The following is a 17,200-nucleotide window of genomic DNA, read 5'->3' as shown; positions in this document are numbered from 1 at the left end:
ATTGAAGGCAGGAGGAGAGGGGATCGACAGAGGATGAGATGGTTGGATGGCTTCACTGACTTGGTGGGCATGAGTTTGAGTAAGTTCCTGAAGTTGGTGATGGACAGGGAAGCCTGGCATGCGACAGTCCATGGGGTCTCAAAGAGTCAGACACGACTGAGCAACTGAATGACTGACTGGAGGCCACTGAGAGGGTGAAGCCCCTTGCAGAGATAATTTTTTGGTGTTGGTGCTGGCAGGGTGCAAATTAGTTTTGAAGTGTTGGGAAAGCTAAAATTACCAATATCCAATTGAGCATAAATGGACTGATTCCTATAAAGACCAAAGTTGTGGAGTTTAAAGTGTCTAAAATGGATAGCCAATGGGAATTTGCTGTATGACTCAGAGAGTTCAAACCGGAGCTAGGTAATTATCTAGAGAGGTGGGATGGGGAGGGAGGTGAAAGGGATGTTCCAGTGGGAGGGGACATAGGTAAATCTATGGCTGATTCATGTTGATGTTTGGTAGAAAGCAATGCAATGCTGTAAAATAATTACTCTTCAATTAAAAACAAGTAAATTTAGAAACAACAAAAAAAGTGCTACTAAAGATACTGTAAGTAAAGTGACAGTTGCTCAGTCAGGCCCGACTCTTTGTGACCCCTTGAACTGTAGTACCAGGCTCTTTCACCCATGGGATTTCCCAAACAAGAATACTGGAGTGGGTAGCCATTCCCTTCTCCAGGGGATCTCCCCAACCTAGGGATCAACCTAGGTCTCCTGCATCGTAGGCAGATTCTTTACTGTCTGAGCCACCAGGGAAGCCCCAAACAAAGATATTATGTTTTTCATTAAAAATGGGTTTTATTTATTTATTTTTGTTCCCAGCCTTATTGAGTTATAATTGACATATACCACTGTGTAAGTTTAAGGTGTACGTGATGATTTAATACATATATAGATTTCAAAATTATTACTGTGATAGGGTTAGTTAACACTTCCATCACCTCACATAATTACCATTTTTATGTTGTGAACTAACTCTTTTAGCAAATTTAAAGTACACAATACGAATTTGTTATAGTTACCATCCTGTAGAATGAATATTTAGAACTTATTTGTTTTATTATTGTGAGTTTGTTTATTTCTGTCAAATATCTTTTATTTATCTTAAAACTTGAGTTATAACAGACATACTATATCATACTAGTTTCAGAGGTGTAACAGTGATTTGATGTTTTTATACATTAAGCAATAATTAACATCAAGTCCAATTACCATCCATCACCATAAAAACTTGTTGCAATATTATTGGCTATATTCCCTATGTGTATATTACATCCCTATGACTTGTTTATTTTATAGCTGAAATTTTGTACCTTTCAATCCCTTTCACCTATCTTATTGATCTCCTCAGTCCCCTCCCCTCTGGCAGTGACCAGTTTGTTCTCTGTACCTATGAGTCCATTTCTGTTTTGTTATGTTTATTAGTTTTGATTTTTAGATTTCACATATATTGAAATCATATGGTATTTGGTTTTCTCTGACTTATTTCACTTAGCACATATATATAAACTTCTTTATCTGTTGTTTTCATCTTTATCTTGTCTATTATAAATAATGCTGCAATGAACATAGGGGTGCACATATCTAACTGATGTTTTTGTTTTCTTCAGATAAATACCCAGAGGTGGAGTTGGTAGATTATATGGTAGTTCTAGTTTTAGTTTTTTAAAGAACTTTTGTACTATTTTCCATAGAGACTGCACCAATTTGCACTTATACCAACAATGCACAAGTGTTCCTTTCTTTCCACATACTCCCAAAACTTATTTCTTGTCTTTTTGCTATTAGCCAGTCTGATTGGCAGAGAAGGCAATGGCACCCCACTCCAGCACTCTTGCCTGGAAATCCCATGGACGGAGGAGCCTGGTGGGCTGCAGTCCATGGGGTCGCTAAGGGTCAGACACGACTGAGTGACTTCACTTTCACTTTTCACTTTCATGCATTGGAGAAGGAAATGGCGACCCACTCCAGTGTTCTTGCCTGGAGAACCCCGGGGACCGGGGAGCCTCGTGGGCTGCTGTCTATGGGGTCGCACAGAGTCAGACACGACTGAAGCGACTTAGCTTAGCTTAGCTTAGTTTAGTCTGACGGCTGTGAAGTATATCTCACTGTGGTTTTGATTTGTGTTTCCCTGATGACTCGTGATGCTGAGCACCTTTGCATGTGCCTGCTGTTCATCTATATATCTTCTTTGGAAATATGTTTATTCAAGTCCTATTCCCATTTTTTAATGGTGGATGTTTGTTTTTTTTGGTTGTTGAATTGTGTGAGTTGTATGTAATTTGGATATCAATCTCTGATCAGATACATTGTTTGCAAATATCCTCTCCCATTTAGTAGGATACCTTTTCATTGTATTGGCAGTTTCCTTTGCTGTGCAAAAGCTTTTTAGTATGATGCAGTCTCATTTGTTTATTTTTGCTTTTATTGCGCTTGTCCAAGGAGACATATCCAAAAATTTTTGCTAAGACTAATGTCAAACATGCTACTGCCTCAGTTTTCTTCTAGAAGTTCCATTTTCAGACCTTTCATTTGTTTTTAATCCATCTTGAGTTCATTTTTGTATAGGGGCTTCTTATTCGATTCCATCAATTTATTGATCTGTTTCTGATTCAGTAGCAGAATATCCTCATTATTTTTTTTCCTTTCTTTTCCTGTTTTTTTGTGAACCAGGATAGTACATTGGTGGCAGAGAAACCAGAATTTAAAAATCAGCACTAAATGATTGCTGGGTAATATTGTAAAAAAATAGCAACAATAACTTAAGTTGCTTTAGCATCAATTTCCTCAACTATACCTCATAGGGTGTGTCTTGAGCAAGAAATATTATTTTGTCCCCCAAAAATCAAAATTCCAAAAAAATTCCAGTAGTATTTATACAAAGCATATGGAGAAGGCGATGGTACCCCACTCCAGTACTCTTGCCTGGCAAATCCCACGGATGGAGGAGCCTGGTAGGCTGTAATCTATGGGGCTGCAAAGAGTCGGACACGACTGAGTGACTTCACTTTGACTTTTCACTTTCATGCATTGGAGAAGGAAATGGCAATCCACTCCAGTGTTCTTGCCTGGAGAACCCCAGGGATGGGGGAGCCTGGTGGGCTGCCATTTATGGGGTCACATAGAGTCGGACACAACTGAAGTAACAGCAGGGATACAAAGCATATAAAATAATTTAAGGGCAATTAATATTTTTAAAACATTGTTTTTCTCATCCAGCAATAAATTGTGTCTCTTCATTTACTTAGAATGTTTTATAACCCAAGTAAAAGTCTGCCAGCTTTTTGTATTGGTTTTTCACATGTCTTGTGTCTCAACTGGTAAAGAATCCATCAGCAGTGCAGGAAACCAGGATTTGATCCCTGGGTTGGGAAGATCCCCTGGAAAAGGGAAAGGCTACCCACTCCAGTATTCTGGCCTGGATAATGCCACGGACTGTACAGTGCATGGGGTCGCAAAGAGCCGGAGATGACTGAGCAACTTTCTTTCTTTCACATGTCTAATCCAATTGCTACATAGGGGCTTTATTTTTCTTTCTGTTTTAGAATAAATGAAATGCATAGCTTTATGATAAAGTATTTAACCAGTATAACATTATGTATTTTAAGTGCTTTGAACAGTTTGAAACATTTTTAGATGGGATGGAGTTACATTTTTAAGGAATGTATTAAAAAAACTTATTTAATGGTTCTCATCACAAAAATGAAATAGTAATGTGTTGTGATAAAGATGTTAGCTAAACTATGATGGCAATGACAATACAATATAAAAATGTGTGAAATCAACATGCTGTATACCTTAAACCTACATAATGCTACCTGTCCATAATAGCTCAATTAAAAAAATAAAACTCATAGATGCTATGCTGGAGAAGGAAACGGCAACCCACTCCAGTATTCTTGCCTGGAGAATCCCGTGGACGGAGGAGCCTGGTGGGCTGCTGTCCATGGGGTCACACAGTCAGATACGACAGAAGCAACTTAGCATGCATGCATGCATTGGAGAAGGAAATGGCGACCCACTCCAGTATTCTTGTCTGGAGAATCCCAAGGACAGAGGAGCCTGGTGGGCTGCTGTCTATGGGGCTGCACAGAGTCGGACACGACTGAAGAGACTTAGCAGCAGCAGCAGCAGCATAGACGCTATGCACAGAGCTTGTGAACAACTGTTTTGTATATCCTCTGAAATTGTAGCTGTTACTCTTTTCATTCAATAGCAGTGTTTTTTGTCTTAAGAATTATCAGTAACTTGTCTCACTATCTCAACTCACATTCTCAGGATAGACTTTGAGTATAAATACATATTAATTTTCTTAAATGACTATTCAGGGACACCAGGGAACATTATGGAAGGAAAGAAATCACACTCCGATATGGTTTGTTTTTCTTATGAAAATAAACATTGTATATTTATAAAAATTGTATTCTATTTCTCCAAATACAAAAAGAACCTCATAGAAGTTAACATATTACAATAATGACATACCAACTTGACGATGAAGCTATTTTCATTTTCTTTTCTCATATGTGAGTAAAATTACAGAATAGATATACCTGAATTTGAAATAAAATAAGTCCCAAAGAAATTAAGGAAAGTTGCAAACACTAGACATAGAAAGCAGTCTAAGAGTCTAAGCTACTCTTAGAGTTTTTACTATGAACACTTGTTAAATAAGGCTAAACCAAATTTTCCCTCACTGGTGCCCTGAGATTGGTTGAATCAGTTTTATAAAGCTTGTCTGGCAGGCTTGCAAAAGTGTATGCTGGGCTATAGGTCATGAAGAATTTATAGCAGGGTGTTAAAAGTGATTTGAGATTCCCATTAAAAGAAAAAACTTTAATCATCCACAATAACATTGCATTAATTATTGATAAATCTAATCAGTAATCTGAAATTGCTCACATCTAATATTAATCAGAAAAGCCAATGAATTCCCAGCATGCTGACATGTTCTTTGTGCCTTCAAGTACCTTTATAGTGTTATTATTTACATGCTTCTGAGAAAATTTAACTGAGAACTGGAAAAATTAGATCCTTCAAAGGAATGACTTCACTGGGCTAGGTTCTACTCTCACTGGTGTATTTGCTATTGCCAACTCATGTAAAATGCTGCAACTTCAGTGTTTTTTGTTTTAAACTAATTATCTTATAAAATCAAATTCTGTACCCATTTCGAACATTCCTCTACTTTTATACTTAGAAGTAGCCATATACATTAAAAAAATTATCTTAACATATTTATTTTGTAATGAATTCAAACAGAGATAGATAAAGAGTGTGAGAAGGGAGGAAGGGATAGAGGGCAAGAGAGAGAGAGAATTATATATACTGAATGGCAATATACCCATAAGCCAGTTTAAGATATAAAATATTTCCATCTGGGAGTATTTTCCTAATCCTCCTGGATCATATTCTCCATCGCCCCAACCAGAGTTAAGCATCATTTTGTATTTTAATTAGCATTTCCAAATTTCATTTTTTTCATTTATACTTTACTATTAATGCATACAAATTAAATTAAAGCAATGCATGGTATTATTTTTCATGTTTTAATATTTATAAAAGTATAACATTATGATATGATTTGTGTAGCTCTATACTACACTTCCAGAGGTGTAAAATGCCCTAGGATGTGCAAGTACTAGAATTTATAATCTATTATTTTGCCAATAGAGAGTTATTTCTAAATTCTTGATAATTCAAATACTGTTGCTTTGAGCATTCTTGTACATGTCTTTAAGAGAAAATATTCAAGTGTTTCTTGAGGCAACAAAATTAAAGTATTAATAGAACAGCTTGTTTGAAGTATATGCAACTCTCGAATTTTAATAGGTACTCACCAATTTGATTTACAAATGAGACTGTGCTAATCTGCACTCTCACTAGCAGTGACTAAGACTTTTAGCTTGTTCACATTCTAATCAAGTTAAAAAAATTTTTTTCTGCCAGTCTGTTCTATCTGAAATTGAATTTCATTTATGGCTTTTGAAAAATATTCCCACAATTAATCATGAGATTGAGCATTTTTTACATGTATTGGCGATTCCATTTTCTCTTCTGAATGATGGATATTTGTCATATGCTACTGATACTCAATTACCTTGGTAACACATTTTACAATTGACTGCCCAAGTCTGTGATTACTTTTTCTTACTGTTTTTTGCTCTCTTTTGAAGCACATAAATTTTTGTCTAAATTACAGCTAAAACTGTAAAATCAAAAATAGATTTTTTATATAAACCTCTTTATGCTTTTTAAGAAATCATCCCTTTTCATTAGTTAAAAAGATACTCTATATATTTTTCTAAACGTTAAAAGTTTTTATTTTTCCTGGTAATATACTTGAGAAACCTGTATGCAGATCAAGATGTAATAGTTAGAACCAGACATGGAACAATAGACCAGTTCAAAATTAGGAAATGAGAATGTATATTGTCATCCTGTTTATTTAACTTATGCACAGAGTACATCAAGCAAAATGCTGGTCTGGATGAAGCACAGGCTGGAATCAAGACTCCTGGGAGAAATATCAACAACCTCAGATATGCAGATGACACCACTTTAATGGCAGAAAGTGAAGAGGAACTAAAGAACTTCTTTATGAGGGTCAAAGAAGAGAGTGAAAAAGTTGACTTAAAACTCAACGTGAGGGTTAGTCCTAAGATGGATGGCAGAGAAATAGGACAGGGAGACTACTTTGTCCCCTACAAATTCATTGAAAGAACATTTGAACGCTGAGCAAATTCCACAAAACAACTGAATGCTGGCAGAAGACATCAGGTACCCAGAAAGGCAGCCCATTGTCTTCGAAGAGAGACTACATCACGAGAAATGCTGGACTGGATGAAGCACAAGCTGGAATCAAGATTGCCAAGAGAAATATCAATAACCTCAGATATGCAGATGACACCACCCTTATGGGCAGAAAGCAAAGAAGAACTAAAGAGCCCCTTGATGAAAGTGAAAGAAAGAGGAGAGTGAAAAAGTTTACTTAAAACTCAGCATTCAGAAAACTAAGATCATGGCATCCGGCCCCATCACTTCATGGTAAATAGGTGACTGCAGCCATGAAATTAAAAGATACTTGCTCCTTGGAAAAAAGCTATGACCAACCTAGAAAGCTTATTAAAAAGCAGAGACATTATTTTTCCAACAAAGGTCTGTCTAGTCAAAGCTATGGTTTTTCCAGTAGTCATGTATGGATGTGAGAGTTGGACTATAAAGAAAGCTGAGAGCTGAAGAATCGATGTTTTTGAACAGTGTTGTTGAAGAAGACTCTTGAGAGTCCCTTGGACAGCAGGGAGATCCAGCCAGTCCATCCTAAAGGAAGTTAGTCCTGAATATTCATTGAGAGGACTGATGCCAAAGCTGAAAGTCCAATACTTTGGTCACTTGATGCAAAGAACTGACTCATTTGAGAAGCCGTGATGCTGGGAAAGATTGACAGCAGGAAGAGAAGGGGACGACAGAGGATGAGATGGCTGGATGGCACCACTGACTCAATGCACATGAGTTTGAACAAGCTCAGGGAGTTGGTGATTGACAAGAAGGCCTGGTGTGCTGCAGTCCATGGGGTCACAAAGAGTCGGACATGACTGAGTGCTGAACTGAACTGAAATGTGTTGTTACATTATGCATCCCTTCCCTAAAGGTATACCAGTATGCTCTTTTAATGAACTGAAAAAAAAAAAAAAATGAAAGCTCCCTCCACATACAATATATGTAAATACATTTAAACATATACGCACATGAAGGTAGTCAAAATGCACAAACTTACAGTTATAAAATAAACAGGTACTATGGATGTACTGTACAACAAGCTAGTTAAAACTGTTGTACATTATATATGAATGTTATATAAACAGTAAATCTTATGACTTCTCATCATGAGGAAAAATGCTTTTTTTTTCCTATTTCTTTACTGTTGTATCTATATGAGATAACAGCTGTTCACTAAACCTGTTGTGGTCTCATTTCTTGATGTATGTAAATCAGATCATCATGCTCTACATATAACATACATATAACATTTGGTTTAAAAAAGTGAAAAGGAAGCTACCATGTGATTCTGCAATCCTACTCCTGGGCATATTTTTTGGAGAAAACATGATCTAAAAAAATACATGGACCCCAGTGTTCACTGCAGCAGTGCTTACAATAGCCAAGACACGGGAGCAATGGACAGAGGCCTGGATATAGAAGGTGTGGCACATATATGCAATGGAATATTACTCAGGCACTGGAAAGATTGAAATAATTCCATTTGCAGCAACATGGGTGGACCTATAGATTGTCATATGGAGTGAAGTTAAGTCAGAGAAGCAGTATCACATGATATCCCTGACATGTGGAATCTAAAAAGAAATGATACAAACAGTAAGACTCACAGAGTTAGAAGAGAAACTTATGGTTGGAGAGGGTGGGGGAGGGTGAAGGGAAGACATAGTTTTGGAGTTTGGGATGGACATGTACGCTCTGCTATATTTAAAATGGACACCTAACAAGTACCTACTGTACAGCATGTGGAACTCTGCTCAATGTTATGTGCCAGCCTGGATGGGAAGAGGGGTTGGAGGAGAATGGGTACATGTATATGTATGGCTGAGTTCACCTGATACTTTCACTGTTCACTGTTCACCTGATGCTATCACAACATTGTGAATCAGCTATCAGTTCAGTTCAATTCAGTCGCTCAGTCGTGTCTGACTCTTTGCGACCCCATGAATTGCAGCACGCCAGGTATCCCTGTCCATAACCAACTCCCAGAGTTCACCCAAACCCATGTCCATTGAGTTGGTGATGCCATCCAGCCATCTCATCCTCTGTCATCCCCTTCTCTTCCTGTCCCCAATCCCTCCCAGCATCAGAGTCTTTTCCAATGAGTCAACTCTTCGCATGAGGTGGCCCAAGTACTGGAGTTTCAGCTTCAGCATCATTCCTTCCAAAGAAATCCCAGGGCTGATCTCCTTCAGAATGGACTGGTTGGATCTCCTTGCTCTCCAAAGGACTCTCCAAGAGTCTTCTCCAACACCACAGTTCAAAAGCATCAATTCTTTGGAGCTCAGCTTTCTTCACAGTCCAACTCTCTCATCCATACATGACCACTGGAAAAACCGTAGCCTTGACTAGATGGACCTTTGTTGGCAAAGTAATGTCTCTGCTTTTGAATATGCTATCTAGGTTGGTCATAACTTTCCTTCCAAGGAGTAAGTGTCTTTTAATTTCATGGTTGCAGTCACCATCGGCAGTGATTTTGGAGCCCCCAAAATAAAGTTTGACATTGTTTCCACTGTTTCCCCACCTATTTCCCATGAAGTGATGGGACCAGATACCATGATCTTCATTTTCTGAATGTTGAGCTTCAAGCCAACTTTTTCACTCTCCTTTTTCACTTTCATCAAGAGGCTTTTTAGTTCCTCTTCACTTTCTGCCGTAAGGGTGGTGTCATCTGCATATCTGAGGTGATTGATATTTCTCCCAGCAATCCTGATTCCAGCTTGTGCTTCCTCCAGCCCAGTGTTTCTCATGATGTATTCTGCATATAAGTTAAATAAGCAGGGTGATAATATACAGCCTTGACGTACTCCTTTTCCTATTTGGAACCAGTCTGTTGTTCCATGTCCGGTTCTAACTGTGTTGCTTTACCCCAATACAAAATAAAAAAAAAAATTAAAAACTTAAAAAAAAAACACAAAAAACCTCAATGTTAAGAAAAGTAAGATCATAGCATCCAGTCCCATCTCTTCAAAGAAAACAGATGGGGGAACAATGGAAACAGTGGCAGACTTAATTTTGAAGTGAAGTCTCTCAGTCGTGTCTGACTCTTTGCGACCCCGTGGACTATAGCCTGCCAGGCTCCTCTGTCCATGGGATTCTCCAGGCAAGAATACTGGAGTGGGTTACCATTTCCTTCTCCAGGGGATCTTCCTGACCCAGGGATCGAACCCGGGTCTCCTGCATTGGAGGCAGACGCTTTAGCCTCTGAGCCACCAGGGAAGCGGATGGTGACTTTAGCCATAAAATTTAAAGACACTTTCTCCTTGGAAGAAATCTATGACAAACAGTGTATTAAAAAAGCAGAGATATCGCTTTGCCAATAAAGGTCCATATAGTCAAAGCTATGGTTTTTTCAGTAGTCATGTATGGAATGTGAGAGTTGGACTATAAAAAAGGCTGAACACTGAAGAATTGATGCCTTCAAACTGTGGTGCTGGAGAAGACTCTTGGAGAGTCCCTTGCACAGCAAGGAGATCAAATCAGTCAATTCTAAAGGAAATCAATCCTGCATATTCATTGGAAGGACTGATGCTGAAACTGAACCTTCAATACTTTGGCCACCTGATGTGAAGAGCAAACTCATTGGAAAAGACCCTGATGTTGGGAAAGACTGAAGGCAGGAGAAGGGGGCGACAGAGGATGAGATGGTTGGATGGCATCACAGACTCTGTATATGTGAGTTTGAGCAAACTCCTGGTGATAGTGAAGGAGAGGGAAGCCTGGTGTCTGCTGAGTCTATGGGGTAGCAAAGAGTTGGACATGACTAAGCAACTGAACAACAACAGTGTACTTTTATGTATGGTGTGAGATTGAATCTATTTATATTCTTTAATATATCACTCTAGCATTGCCTTGAAAAATAGTGCCACTGACATTTGATTACATCTCTCACCATAATGACATTTTCCTAAATAACTGTATCTTTTACTGTGGCTCTCTTCTCTTCCATTTGTTTGTTGATTTATCTCTACATTAATATTGTACTGTCCTAATTATTATAATTTCATCATAGTATTTGATATCTGTTAGGATAAGTTCATTTTCTCTTCCCCTACCCCTCCTTAGTTTTTTTCCTTAAAGAGTGTTTTAATTATTCTTGGCCTTTTACTCTTTTATGTAAATTTTGGAATAAGCTTGTGTCCCTATCCTGCACACACTGAAAATCTTAAGAATTATGATAGGAATTATTTTATATTTATATACACAAGCATAACATTGAGACCGTTTATTTTTATAGTATGTTTTCTAACTTTATTACTATTTTTCTACATTGATTTTTCTATAACATTTGAAATGTTTTATACCATTGGTCTTCTATCTAAAATCCTTACTTGTCTTATTTATTTTTTAAAATATGTAGCTTCTGTTTTTATTTCTAAGTAAATAATTATGTTGCCAATGATTAAGGATATTTTCTATTCCAATCCTTATACCATTACTTGTTTTTCTTGTCTTGATGCAATGATTGAACCCTTTGGTATCATATTTAATACATAGTATGATATCAGAATCTTGTGTTATTTATAATCTTTAAGCTAACATTTTTCACACTTTAATATCCACTGTTTCCATGTGTGTTTTGGTAGACGGACTTTTCCACATTAACGTAATTCGTTCTGTTCCTCTATTGCTGAGAAGTTGTTTATGTATTTTCTTAATTTTGACTGTGTAATTTCAGTCATGTATTTTCCCTGAACCTAGTGAGATAGCAATTTTTGTTACTTTTTATGGTCATATCGCACTTTAAGGGATAATATGAAATATAGTCTCTTACTGATTAGCCATGAAAGTGAAAATGAAAGTGATGTTGCTCAGTCATGTCTGACTCTTTGCAACCCCATGGACTGTAGCTTACCAGGCTCCTCTGTCCGTGCAGTTTTCCAGGCAAGAATACTGGAGTGGGTTGCCATTTCCTTATGCAGGGGATCTTCTCAACCCAGGGATCGAACCCAGGTCTCCTGCATTGCAGGCAGACGCTTTACCATCTGAGCCACCAGGGAAACTCTCAGTAAAAACCTTGTGGACTACATTACTACAATTATTACTGTAATCACCAGTCCATAGAATCTTTATGGACTACATTACTACAATTATTACTATAATCACCAGTCCATAGAATCTTTATGAACTACATTACTACAATTATTACTATAATCACCAGTCCATAGAATCTTTATGGACTATATTACTACAATTATTACTATAATCACCAGTCCATAGAATCTTTATGGACTACATTACTACAATTATTACTGTAATCACCAGTCCATAGAATCTTTATGGACTACATTACTACAATTATTACTATAATCACCAGTCCATAGAATCTTTATGGACTACATTACTACAATTATTACTATAATCACCAGTCCATAGAATCTTTATGGACTATATTACTACAATTATTACTATAATCACCAGTTCATAGAATCTTTATGGACTATATTACTACAATTATTACTATAATCACCAGTCCATAGAATCTTTATGGACTACATTACTACAATTATTACTATAATCACCAGTCCATAGAATCTTTATGGACTACATTACTACAATTATTACTATAATCACCAGTCCATAGAATCTTTATGGACTATATTACTACAACACAATGTTGTACTGATCCACACGTTGATTCGAAAGCATTTGCTCTAATTCAGATCCCTAGAACAATTTATATGTAAGTATTATTTATTTCCCCATCAATTCCTGGAGCTTTATTTACTCTGACTCCTTTCTTTTTTTCTTTCCTTCTTTCTTTTTTTCCCTAACTCTCTAATTCCCCCTTTCTTCTTTCCTTCCTTCTTCTCTGGGATTAAAATTTTAACTATATGGTTCAATACTGTTAATGTTTACAATTAGTTAATGTTTTCTATTTCTTATTGAGTTAACTTTGGTAAAATATATTTTTCTAGTATATTGTCTATTTTCTCTAAACTTTCAAGCTTAAACTGTTATTCATAATACATTCTTTTTATGTATCTTATGAAAATCACTACTGTATTTTCCTTTTTTAATTCTTAATATTTCTTATTTTATTTGTTTTTTTGATCAGTCTTGTCAGTGGTTTCTCTATTTCATTAGTTTTTCTTTTCAAAAAGCTACTATTTGAGAATATTTTGTATTACATTTTTTATTATTTTATTGACTTCTTGCTTTACACTTATATAGCTATTTATTTTTATGTTTATACAACTTATTTTCCACTAGCGTTTCAAGGGTATAATTATAGTACTTTCATGTATTGTTGCTTTAGAGTTTTACATTTAGTGCTGAATATTTTCTGATCTCTATTATCATTCCTTCACACATCTTCAGAAAAATTGCTTTTAAAATTTTATCTATTTTCTTCTTTTTTATCTTTTGGGTATTTATTTCTAACTAAAATTCTAATGATAATGATGATGAAACAACATTTTTTTGAAATTTGATCAGTTTTTCTCCCATGTCTCTTATATGGCAGGTGGATTCTTTACCCAGTGAGCCATGGGGGAAGACTCTGAATTCCTATACTTTTTCCTATTTAGAAAGATTTCTTTCTTTCTCCTACTCGTTATTTTTGCTGAAAATGCAACCTTTCTAACAGCTGTCCCTACATGGAAGTCACTGTTCCAGTCCCCATGTAGCCCTGCTCCCCTGTCTTCACTGGACTCAATTTAAACCAAAGCCCTTTGGACATGAATTTGGGCAAATTCCAGGAGACAGTGAAAGACAAGGGAGCCTTGCGTGCTGCAGTCCATGATTTTGCAAAGAGTCAAAAGCAATTTAGTGATTGAACAACAACAAAGCCTCCAAAGAAATTAAAGGTTGAATGTTTTTACTTATTAACATAGAATTTGTCCCAGGTCTTCTTAGGCAGTTAGACTAACTGGAATGAGAACCAATCAAATTTTGTGTTCCTTAAGAATATCTATAATTTAGAAATATATTTCTATATATAGAGGGAAGGGGAAGGAGGTATAATATAAGGGTGGGGCAGAGGGTGCAAGATAGGCTCAAGGATGTACTGTACAACACAGGGAATGTAGCTAATATTTTGTAAGAACTGTAAGTGGAAAGCAAGCTTTAAGTATTGTACAGAAGTTTAAAAATGATTAAAAAGAAATATTAATATATGTATCTATTTCAGTTTTCTTTAATGTTGTATGTAAGATTTGACACACTGAACTTATAGCAATAAGATTATAGTAAAAACTGTAATATGTTATTACAGGTACATTACTTTGCCAACAAAGGTCTGTCTAATCAAGGCTATGGTTTTTCCTGTGGTCATATATGGATGTGAGAGTTGGACTGTGAAGAAGGCTGAGCACCAAAGAATTGATGCTTTTGAACTGTGGTGTTGGAGAAGACTCTTGAGAGTCCCTTGGACTGCAAGGAGATCCAACCAGTCCATTCTGAAGGAGATCAGCCCTGAGATTTCTTTGGAAGGAATGATGCTAAAGCTGAAACTCCAGTACTTTGGCCACCTCATGCAAAGAGTTGACTCATTGGAAAAGACTGTGATGCTGGGAGGGATTGGGGGCAGGAGGAGAAGGGGATGACAGAGGATGAGATGGCTGGATGGCATCACTGACTCAATGGATGTGGGTCTGAGTGAACTCCGGGAGTTGGTGATGGACAGGGAGGCCTGGCGTGTTGCAATTCATGGGGTCGCAAAGCATCGGACGTGACTGAGTGACTGAACTGAACTGAACTGAAATGTTATTCTATGGTGTACAGAAATTCATAGTACATAAAAATGGCATAGAAAGAGCACTGTACGAGCCTCTTTTCTTATTTAAAAGTTGCACTTGTCTCAGCTGAACAAGCTGCAACCTTATGATACAGTTGAATTGTGTGATTGGATTCTCTTTTTAATTGCTCTGTGACAGACTTCACAGAGCCATGTCAAATTTGAGAAGAATTACAAAAGAGAGTTTCATCGGTGCTGTACCTGTCACAAAGAGAACTGTTGAAACATGGAGCCTGGGCGTGTGCTCTGGGTTTCTTTGATTTAATTGCCTGAGGTCTCCTCTGTAGTAATATGTCTGCCTATGGTCTTCAACTTTCAAGAGAAAGTTGCTAGACTGTAGAGCTATTTAATAAAAAACCTTTATGACTGACTTTCAAGAGACTCAACCTCCCCAAAGACAGGAAAGCTCACTTTGAAAGGAAAAAAAAAAACGGGCTAATTGATCTTTATGTGAAACTTTCTAGATAACTAGACAGATATTAACCTTTCAGAAAATTCAGAGTTAAATCCTCCCTGCTTGGAGTATGTTGCTTACATAAAGCTAAATTTCCATTAAATGAACTGAACACCATTGAGTATTAATAAAGAAATGATTATTTTATCATCAGCTTCGTTGACACAATTTATGAAAGGCCCTGGCTATGATACAGGAATCTCTGAATGAGATACCACAGGGAATTAGAAGGAAGAAAGCAGTCCTGCCCAGTGAGATTTACTGTCCTAAGAAGGACCTCCAGATAGCCCAAGAAAGGCTGGCTAACTTTACTGAGCCAAGGGATTTAAGAGGAAATAACCACCCCGTTTCCCTGTAATTGGTCCCTTTGAGGCCAGCTTTGCCTGAAGCAGGTATAATTTTAAAAGGAGGCAGACAACCTAGTTGGGTTCTTCTTTAAATGATCAGAGGAGAAGCATGGATAAATATCGGAAGTGTATCCCTTGGCGTTTTTCCTGTCATTGAGGCAGGATCTGTGTTTAGCTCCAGGGATACCTTCGACTCTTTTTGAATCTTTTATTTTTATATTTTACTACTTTCCTGAGCTTGCTGAAAAGAGTTGTATAAATATCTGAATAGTATATCAGATATTTCAGGCCCCACACTTCATCATTAATTCTAATAGGTAAGAATTCCAAACAGGTACAATATATTGTATTTTTATGTCTATCTGTATTTATCTATGCACTCTATCTTTAAATAAAAAGAAATCATTCTTTGAAAATTGTTGATTAGAATAATAAAGCTATTTCTTTCTTCACAAAAAAATCATGAAAATAAAATAAATGCTTATTAAACACCCATCCAATACACAGCAATATGTCAAATATCATTAAGGATACAAACATGAAGGCATGGTCTATGGTTGTGAAGTCCTTACAAGTTAATAATAGATACAGAATAATGATAAGCTATGGCGTAAATTAATGAATGTCACATGAAAGGGGAAAAAAAAGATCTGTATTATTGAGAATAGTGTTTATTAACTTTAGTGAGTATTATAATCTCTGGGACCTTGGTAATTATGCAATTCATGTTCTGCCCTTTCTAGGATGGACCTAGAAGTCACAGCCTTAATCAACCCTCTATGTGATTATAATGGATTGGTCTGAGGAACCACCTTTGAGAACCATCTCAATAGTATATTATTTGTGGCTGAGTATTGTTGGGGGAGTTTGTAATTTCCTCGGTTCTGTCTCTCTGCAGCAAAGATTTGAAATGGTGGACCAGTGTTACACCTCAGTTTTATTTGGCAAGCAAAGGATAGTACATCCTAGCGGGATGAGGGTGGGCCGACCTGAAAGGGGGGAGCTCAATCCGTCTTGGTTTCCTCTTTTTATATGTTTTGTCTCCTCCCCTCTGAGCCTGCCCTATGCAAATTGGGCTAGCCAAGAAGGGGGCACATTTGTTTCCCCTGAGGTTCTCACTCCAGTCTGTGGAATTCCTTTTGTTCCATTTTTGCCAACTTTTCCATTTGTCTTTTAGCCACCACCATTTTGGACTCATTTTTCCTATTCTAACTAACAGTATGATGAGGAAAAATAGTCTTCATGAAACACACAGAACATTTGGTGGCCCTCAAAAATACAATTTTGACATAAAGGGGATAGGAAGAGAGGATAGTCCAGTTGATAGAAATAATATGAAAAAAAATGGATGGAGGATTTGTTCTAGAGATTGCCTCTGAAACAGACACTGAAGTAGAACTGTGGAGAAGCAGACCTGTATGGACCTGTGGAGTCAGCCCATAATTAACTCTAAAGGGCCCAATGAAACATGGCTATTCTGACTTCTTTGGTAAACTCAATTTTTGTTCTGGAGAAAGACAGAGGTTGGCAGAGGTCATGAGAGATGGGAAGGTAATAACAATTTAAGGAAAACACAGCCTGCTTGAGTCCTTTGTCATCCAAGTGGAGATTGTTAAAGGAAGAGTTAACATCTCACTGTCTTTGCAGCCACGTTTGTGAGATAGGACTTGTGTCCTGCCTGTGCTTGTCTGTCTTCCTTATTAGGCAGAATAGGAGTTTTCTTAGTCAGGCAGCCTGTCAGTGAAAACTGCTTGTCCTTTTTCCTAAGCACAGGAACTATTGTTGCACTGAATTTGTCTCTGTCCTAAAAAGCAGCAAAGCATTTATGTAATAAGGTTAC

The sequence above is a fragment of the Bos javanicus genome, chromosome 14, assembly GCF_032452875.1.
Source record: "Bos javanicus breed banteng chromosome 14, ARS-OSU_banteng_1.0, whole genome shotgun sequence".
In the NCBI taxonomy this organism is placed as follows: domain Eukaryota; kingdom Metazoa; phylum Chordata; class Mammalia; order Artiodactyla; family Bovidae; genus Bos; species Bos javanicus.
The sequence above is the reverse complement of the archived record's forward strand: the minus strand, read 5'-3'. Positions refer to the sequence as shown.